The sequence below is a fragment of the Triticum urartu genome, chromosome 3A (assembly GCF_056163025.1).
Source record: "Triticum urartu cultivar PI428250 chromosome 3A, HENAU_Tu73, whole genome shotgun sequence".
Taxonomy (NCBI): Eukaryota; Viridiplantae; Streptophyta; class Magnoliopsida; order Poales; family Poaceae; genus Triticum; species Triticum urartu.
Window position 1 is genome coordinate 15,599,854 of NC_141875.1, and position 9,311 is coordinate 15,609,164.

At 48.5% G+C, this 9,311-nt stretch overlaps 1 pseudogene; it reads right to left on the reverse strand.

Annotated features, from left to right (window-relative positions):
* LOC147977844 (E3 ubiquitin-protein ligase SINA-like 3) overlaps window positions 1-5,398 on the reverse strand; it is a 53,754-nt pseudogene extending 48,356 nt beyond the window's left edge.
* Window positions 5,399-9,311: the final 3,913 nt, after the last annotated feature.

Below are 9,311 nucleotides of genomic sequence, written 5' to 3' on the forward strand. Positions count from 1 at the left end.
GTGGCGCTTTGGCTCATCGTATGATGTATTCGCTTCCTTATCTTTTCTTTTTCTCGGTTTGGTAGACATGTCCTTCACATAGATAACCTGTGCCACATCATTGGCTAGGACGAACGGTTCGTCAGTGTACCCAAGATTTTTCAGATCCACTGTTGTCATTCCGTACTGTGGGTCTACCTGTACCCCGCCGCCTAACAGATTGACCCATTTGCACTTAAACAAAGGGACCTTAAAATCAGGTCCGTAGTCAAGTTCCCATATGTCCACTATGTAACCATAATATGTGTCCTTTCCGCTCTCGGTTGCTGCATCAAAGCGGACACCGCTGTTTTGGTTGGTGCTCTTTTGATCTTGGGCGATCGTGTAAAATGTATTCCCATTTATCTCGTATCCTTTGTAAGTCAATACAGTCAAAGATGGTCCCCTGGACAACAAGTACAACTCAGCACAAACAGTGTTGTCACCTCTGAGACGTGTTTCCAACAAACTGCTGAAAGTCCTGATGTGTTCACATGTAATCCAGTCGTCGCACTGCTCCGGGTGTTTGGAGCGCAGACTGTTCTTGTGTTCATCGACATACGGGGTCACCAAGGTAGAGTTCTGTAGAACTGTGTAGTGTGCTTGAGACCAAGAATATCCGTCCCTGCATATTATTGAGTCTCTTCCCAGAGTGCCTTTTCCAGTCAGTCTCCCCTCATACCGCGATTTAGGGAGACCTATCTTGTTAAGGCCAGGAATGAAGTCAACACAAAACCCGATAACATCCTCTGTTTGATGGCCCATGGAGATGCTTCCTTCTGGCCTAGCGCGGTTACGGACATATTTCTTTAGGACTCCCATGAACCTCTCAAAAGGGAACATATTGTGTAGAAATATGGGCCCGAGGATGACAATCTCGTCGACTAGATGAACTAGGACGTGCGTCATGATATTGAAGAAGGATGGTGGGAACACCAGCTCGAAACTGACAAGACATTGCGCCACATCACTCCTTAGCCTTGGTACGATTTCTGGATCGATCACCTTCTGAGAGATTGCATTGAGGAATGCACATAGCTTCACAATGGCTAATCGAACGTTTTCCGGTAGAAGCCCCCTCAATGCAACCGGAAGCAGTTGTGTCATAATCACGTGGCAGTCATGAGACTTTAGGTTCTGAAACTTTTTCTCTGGCATATTTATTATTCCCTTTATATTCGACGAGAAGCCAGTCGTGACCTTCATACTGAGCAGGCATTCAAAGAAGATTTCTTTCTCTTCTTTCGTAAGAGTGTAGCTAGCAGGACCTTTATACTGCTTCGGAGGCATGCCGTCTTTTTCATGCAAACGTTGCAGGTCCTCTCGTGCCTCGGGTGTATCTTTTGTCTTCCCATACACGCCCAAGAAGCCTAGCAGGTTCACGCAAAGGTTCTTCGTCACGTGCATCACGTCGATTGAGGAGCGGACCTCTAGGTCTTTCCAGTAGGGTAGGTCCCAAAATATAGATTTCTTCGTCCACATGGGTGCGTGTCCCTCAGCGTCATTCGGAACAGCTAGTCCACCGGGACCCTTTCCAAAGATTATGTAGTGTAAATCATTGACCATAGCAAGCACGTGAACACCAGTGCGCATGGCTTGCTTCTTCCGGTGATCTGCCTCGCCTTTGAAATGCTTGCCTTTCTTTCGACATTGATGGTTGGTCGGAAGAAATCGACGATGGCCCAGGTACACATTCTTCCTGCATTTGTCCAGGTATATACTTTCAGTGTCATCTAAACAGTGCGTGCATGCGTGGTATCCTTTGTTTGTCTGTCCTGAAAGGTTACTGAGAGCGGGCCAATCATTGATGGTCACGAACAGCAACGCCTTAAGGTTAAATTCCTCCTGTCTGTGCTCATCCCACGTACGTACACCGTTTCCATTCCACAGCTGTAAAAGTTCTTCAACTAATGGCCTTAGGTACACATCAATTTCGTTGCCGGGTTGCTTAGGGCCTTGGATGAGAACTGGCATCATAATGAACTTCCGCTTCATGCACATCCAAGGAGGAAGGTTATACATACATAGAGTCACGGGCCAGGTGCTGTGATTGCTGCTCTGCTCCCCGAAAGGATTAATGCCATCCGCGCTTAAAGCAAACCATACATTCCTTGGGTCCTTTGCAAACTCATCCCAGTACTTTCTCTCGATTTTTCTCCACTGCGACCCGTCAGCGGGTGCTCTCAACTTCCCATCTTTCTTTCGGTTCTCACTGTGCCATCACATCAACTTGGCATGCTCTTCGTTTCTGAACAGACGTTTCAACCGTGGTATTATAGGAGCATACCACATCACCTTCGCAGGAACCCTCTTCCTGAGGGGCTCGCCGTCAACATCACCAGGGTCATCTCGTCTGATCTTATACCGCAACGCACCGCATACCGGGCATGCGTTCAGATCCTTGTATTCATAGCGGTAGAGGATGCAGTCATTAGGGCATGCATGTATCTTCTCCACCTCCAATCCTAGAGGGCATACGACCTTCTTTGCTGCGTATGTACTGTCGGGCAATTCGTTATCGTTTGGAAGCTTCTTCTTCAATATTTTCAGTAGCTTCTCAAATCCTTTGTCAGCCACAGCATTCTCTGCCTTCCACTGCAGCAATTCCAGTACGGTACCGAGCTTTGTGTTGCCATCTTCGCAATTGGGGTATAACCCTTTTTTGTGATCCTCTAACATGCGATCGAACTTCAGCTTCTCCTTTTGACTAATGCATTGCGTCCTTGCATCGACAATGACCCGGCGGAGATCATCATCATCGGGCACATCGTCTGGTTCCTCTTGATCTTCAGCAGCTTCACCCGTGGCAGCATCATTGGGCACATCGTCTGGTTCCTCTTGATCTTCACCAGCTCCCCCCGTTGCAGCATCACCGTATTCAGGGGGCACATAGTTGTCATCGTACTCTTCTTCTTTGCCGTCTTCCATCATAACCCCTATTTCTCCGTGCCTCATCCAAACATTATAGTGTGGCATGAAACCCTTGTAAAGCAGGTGGGAGTGAAGGATTTTCTGGTTAGAGTAAGACCTCGAATTCCCACATTCAGTGCATGGACAACACATAAAACCATTCTGCTTGTTTGCCTCAGCCGCATCGAGAAACTCATGCACGCCCTTAATGTACCCGCGGGTGTGTCTGTCACCGTACATCCATTGCCGGTTCATCTGCGTGCATTATATATAATTAAGTGTCCAAATTAATAGAAGTTCATCATCACATTAAAACCAAAGTGCATACATAGTTCTCATCTAACAACATATAGCTCTCCAGAGCATCTAATTAATTAAACCATACATTGAAACTATGTAAAACATTTCAATGCGAAAACAAATGCGATCATAATCGCAACCAAGGTAACAATTGATCCAACGGCATAATGATACCAAGCCTCGGTATGAATGGCATATTTTCTAATGTTTCTAAGCTTCAAGCGCATTGCATCCATCTTGATCTTGTGATCATGGACGACATCCGCAACATGCAACTCCAATATCATCTTCTCCTCCTCAATTTTTTTTATTTTTTCCTTCAACAAATTGTTTTCTTCTTCAACTAAATTTAACCTCTCGACAATAGGGTCGGTTGGCATTTCCGATTCACATACATCCTAGATAAATAAAATCTATGTCACGTTGGTCGGCATAATTTTCATAAACAATAAATGAACCAATAGTTATGAAGATAATATACATACCAAATCCAAATCATAGACAGGACGAGGGCCGACGGGGCGGATACCAAAACCATCGCACTATATAAGATGCAATAATAAATGTAAGAAAATGATACAAGTATCTATCTAAACAGACAAGTAAGAATATTTTTCCTTTCAGAAAGAAGATAAGAACAAGAGGCTCACCACGGTGGTGTCGGTGATGAGATCAGCGCGGATGATCGACGGCGGTGAAGACGGGGACGGGGCGTGACGGACCGCTAAATCTAGACAAATCTCGAGGAAAATGGAGCTTGGAGGTCGAGCTTCGAGAGGAGAAAGTTTAAGTAGTGTGGCTCGGGCATTCCATCGAACACCTCATGTGCATAGGAGGTGAGCTAGAGCACCACAAACCCCTCCCCTCGCCGGCCAGAGAAAAACAGAGCACTGGAGTGCTCTGCTCGCGGGCGAGGGTATATATAGGAACCTCATTGGTCCCGGTTTGTGGCAAGAACCGGGACTAAAGGGGAGCCTTTGGTCCCGGTTCAGGCCACCAACCGGGACCAATGGTGGTGGGCCAGGAGCGAGGCCCATTGGTCCCGGTTCGTCCCACCAACCGGGACCAAAAGGACCAGACGAACCGGGACCAATGGCCCACGTGGCCCGGCCGGCCCCCTGGGCTCACGAACCGGGACCAATGCCCACATTAGTCCCGGTTCTACACTGAACCGGGACTAATGGGCTGAGCCGGCCTGGACCATAGCCCTGTTTTCTACTAGTGTAGAGGGGGGGTGGTGGGGGTGCGGTGGAACCGGAGGGAATCTAGTGTTGGGTTGGGTCCAAACCGTGTTCGGAGATGTTGCTATGGGCTGACCTATCGCAACCAGGTGGAAGAGCCCACCGGTCAAAGCCCGTCCGGCGAAAGTCAAAGGGCTAGATCTACTGGTCAACTGGGATTCGGGGTGGCCTTCGGGGTGTAGCTATGTCAAGTGTCCGTTTCCCCCCTCCAGGTGCGGGGTACCGGGTCCCATACAGACGGTAAACTAAGAATCTAAAAATGTAATAATTGAATTAGTGAACTATTTAAATAGGTCTAATTGCTTTTCTCTCGGCGAGGTGGGACTATTTTTTTTTAAAAAAAGTAGTTTCCATCTATGCCTACGGCATAGCCGTCGGCATAGGCCTCCTATATATGCCGACGGCCTGGCCGTCGGCATAGAGCCACCCTTATCCACTCGATGGCCCTCTCACTGTCAGGTGGGACCACTCCTATGCCGACGGCCTGGCCGTCGGCATAGGGCCACCTTACCCTTGACCCGGCCCTCCTCCTCCACTCGTTTCTCTCCTCGCACCCCGATCCAACTCCCTCTCCTCGACAGCCAACCGCCGCCGCCACCCTCTCCGCGCCGTCGACGCCCCCCTAGCCGCTCGCCCCGCCACCGGCCGCCGCCATCTCCACCCACCCGCGCCGCGCCGCCGCCATGTCCACCCCCCTCCGTCGGACGCCCTCTCCTCCGCCCCCTCCTCCGTGTTGCTCCGCCCCCTCCTCCGCGTCGATGCCATCTCCACCCCCCTCCGTCGGACGCCCTCTCCGTCGCCGCCATCTCCACCCCCCTCGGTCGGACCCGCCACCCGCGCTGCTCCGCCCCCTCCTCCGCGTCGTTGCCCCGCCGGTCGCCACCTCGCCCCGACCTGCCCTGCCCCGCCGGCCGCCACCTCGCCCCCATCCCGCGCTCCACCACCGCGTCGCCCCATCGGTCGCCTCCTCGCCCCGGCCCTGCCTGGCTCCGCCTCGCCCTGGCCCTGCCGCTCCGGTGAGACCTCCACCTTTTTTTCTGTTTTTAGATAGATAGATTGTTAGATATATAGATAGATAGATCGATAGATAGTTCAATAGATAGATAGATTGTTAGATATATAGATAGAGATAGATAAATTTTTTGTTCGATGAGATGAATCGATGATGATGATGAATAGACAATGATGATGAATATATTGTTGATATTGTTAGTTGTGATGATGATGATGAATATTTATTTAATATTGTTAGTTGTGATGATGATGATGAATATGTGATGAAATAACCCTACATGATTCAATCGTCATGGGGCCCATCTCGTCGGGCTGCCCCTTCCTGCTCGATCCCGAGCCGGGTCAGGCGAGCACCTCACCGCCCCATGCCTCGCGCCGCCGTTCGTCGGCGCGCTTCATCGTCGCCGCGCCGGTCGCCTCTTGCCGCCGCCCGTGGACTCACTCGCTGCGCCGCCCCACGCTCTTCTCCGGCCGCCGCATCCGCCGCCTCGCCGATGCCTCTACTTCCGTGCCCTGCCGCCTCCTACCTCGCCAGTGGCTCACCACCGGAGCTCGCTCCGCCGCCGTCCTTCCTCACGCCGGCGAGCCGCCCTTCATCGGAATCCGCGCCGGCCAGATCCGATCCGGGGAGTGGGATGAGATCCACCACTCCCCCGAACCAAACACCCTCGTCCCCGTTCCGTACCGCGCCATCTCGGGTTGACTTTTTGCGAGGGTATATTTCTCTAAGGCCCCAGATCTGCATATTTTCATGCCACATTCATCGCATCATAACCCTGCAACCGTGGCTCCGTTTTGGGCGTGTAGCATGTAAAATTGTTCGTCTCGACGAGTACTTCATTTCATTCCATTGCACCATGTTCATTTGAGCTCATCTTGATGCCCTAAATGTTGTTGCAAGAGTGCTATGCCATGTTAGTTTCAGACTCTTTTCAGTAATTGGTCATTTGTCATTTTTGCCATGTTTAATGTGTGCCTCCTATGATCTTGAGCCCTACATGTGTTTTGAAGTATGCCATGCCATCTTTACAGGGGTGTATGCCATGTATTTTTGTGATCTTTGTGGTGAATAGCACAAGCATGCAAAGTAGCTCTCGTGATGTTGCTGATTTCAGGGACTTGGAATTTCACTAAGTCCTTTTCCTGCTATTATTTTTATGCCATGTATTCATGTTGCTACAGAGTGATCCATGCCTCTTTTGAGCATGTTCAGTAAGGATGTTTTGTAGATACTGTGTTGCTCTTTCCATCCATGTCTTTGTTTGCAATTATGGAGCATCCTAGCTTGACTCAATCGAGCTCTACTTTTGCTATAAAATGTTCCTGGCAGAATGTTTATGTGTTAAGCATTTTTGCCGAGCTTGTTGTAGTTGATCCATGCATGCTATGTTGTTGTTCTTGTCATGTTTAACTTCTATGCCATGTCTACTTGCTGGGTGTATGCTTAGTTTATCATGCAATGCCTTGTGGTGAGTGCATCGAGCTCATAAACATGCCTACTTAATATCTGTTTGGCCATGTTCCAGTTTTCTACTAAGTCTGAATCTGTTAACGATAATTGGTATGTTCACATGGTTGCCATTGTATTTTCTGATCCCTTTTGGCTTATGGTCAGTAAGTGACTTTTGTTGTATGCTTTGAGTAGCTTCATGCCATGCCTTGCTTTGCCATGATATGTTCCTGTAGCATGTTGTTATCATGCTCTAAACATTGCTTCCTGATGTTAAATTCCTGACATGCTATTTTCACTAAGTCTGTAACCTGCTATCTTTTCCACTTTTGCCATGCTTGTTTGAGCCTATTATTGAGTGATTTAGCCGTATCTCAGTGTTCACCTTTTGCCAAGCATCTTAAGTGGATCCCTGTCATGTATTTTATTGCTATGTTAGAGTGTAGTAGCTTGTTGTTCTTGATGCATTTAGATGGCCTCGTGCTATTAATCGCAGATCGGTGCCATATTTGTTTTGTTTGCCATTTCCAAACCGTGCATCCGATTCCAGTGATCTTTATATCGATTTCGACCGAAATCAATCCATCTTTCCAGCGGCAAGCTTGGTTTGCCAAGTTGAGGCCTAGTTCAATCTTTTCCTTCCGAAACATGCATATGCATCGCATATCACATCCCGCATATCATGACATATTTTGCATCATGTTGATTGTCCATTGCACGTGGTTGATTGAGTCTCCCTTTGCTTGTGTTCTTGCTTTGGGTAGAGCCGGGAGACGAGTATGTGATCGAGGAACCGTTGAGTATGCTTACGAGGTTCAAGCTTTCGTCTTCTCGGAGATCTTTGCAGGCAAGATGACCATACCCTCGAAATCACTTCTATCTTTGCTTGCTAGATGCTCGCTCTTTTGCTATGCCTATGTTGCGATACCTACCACTTGCTACATCATGCATCCCATATTACCATGTCAAGCCTCTAACCCACCTTGTCCTAGCAAACCGTTGTTTGGCTATGTTACCGCTTTGCTCAGCCCCTCTTATAGTGTTGCTAGTTGCAGGTGAAGATTGGAGTTTGTTCCTTGTTGAAACATGTTTATTGTTGGGATATCACAATATATCTTATTTAATTAATGCATCTATATACTTGGTAAAGGGTGGAAGGCTCGGCCTTATGCCTGGTGTTTTGTTCCACTCTTGCCGCCCTAGTTTCCTTCATACCGGTGTTATGTTCCTTGATTTTGCGTTCCTTACACGGTTGGGTTATAATGGGAACCCCTTGACAGTTCGTCTTGAATAAAACTCCTCCAGCAAGGCCCAACCTTGGTTTACCATTTGCACTAACAACCTACCACCTTCCCTTGGGTTCTGCAGACTCAAGGGTCATCTTTATTTAACCCCCTGGGCCAGTGCTTCTCTAAGTGTTGGTCCGAAACAGAGTCACTTGCGGCGCCACCTCGGGGAAACTTGAGGGCTGGTTTTAGCTGTATGTAGCGCTCATCCGGTGTTGCCCTGAGAACGAGATATGTGCAGCTCCTATCAGGTTGTCGGTGCATCGGGCGGCTTTGCTGGTTTAGTTTTACCATTGTCGAGATGTCTTGTAACCAGGATTCCGAGCCTGATCGGGTCTTCCTAGGAGAAGTTGACCGCGAGAGCTTGTGATGGGATAAGTTGGGAAACCCCTACAGGGTTTTGTACTTTCAAAAGCCGTGCCCGTGGTTATGGGCAGATAGGAATTTGTTAATGTCCGGTTGTAGAGAACTTGACACTTAACTTAACTAAAATGCATCAACCGCGTATGTTGCCGTGATGGTCTCTTTCCGGCGGAGTCCGGGAAGTGAACACGGTCTTGGAGTTATGCTTGAACGTTAGTAGTCTTGGATCACTTCTTGATCATAGATTCTCGATCGTGCTTTGCCTTCTCTTCTCGCTCTCATTTGCGTAAGTTAGCCACCATATATGCTAGTGCTTGCTGCAGCTCCACCTAACATACCTTTTACATACCCATAAGCTTAAATAGTCTTGATCGCGAGGGTGTGAGATTGCTGAGTCCCCGTGACTCACAGATTACTTCCAAAACCAGTTTGCAGGTGTTGTTGAACCATGCAGGTGACGCAACCGAGCTCAAGGAGGAGCTCGATGAAGATCTTGTTCATTGTGATGTTTCGTTTCAGTTGATCAGTAGTGGAGCCCAGTTGGGGCGATCGGGGATCTGTAGCACTAGGGGTAGTCTTCTTTTATTTTGGTTCCGTAGTCGGACCTTGATTGTATCTGGATGATGTAATGCTTTATTCATGTATTGTGTGAAGTGGCGATTGTAAGCCAACTATGTACCTCTTTCCTTATTCAGTACATGGGATGTGTAATGATTACCCCTCTTGCGA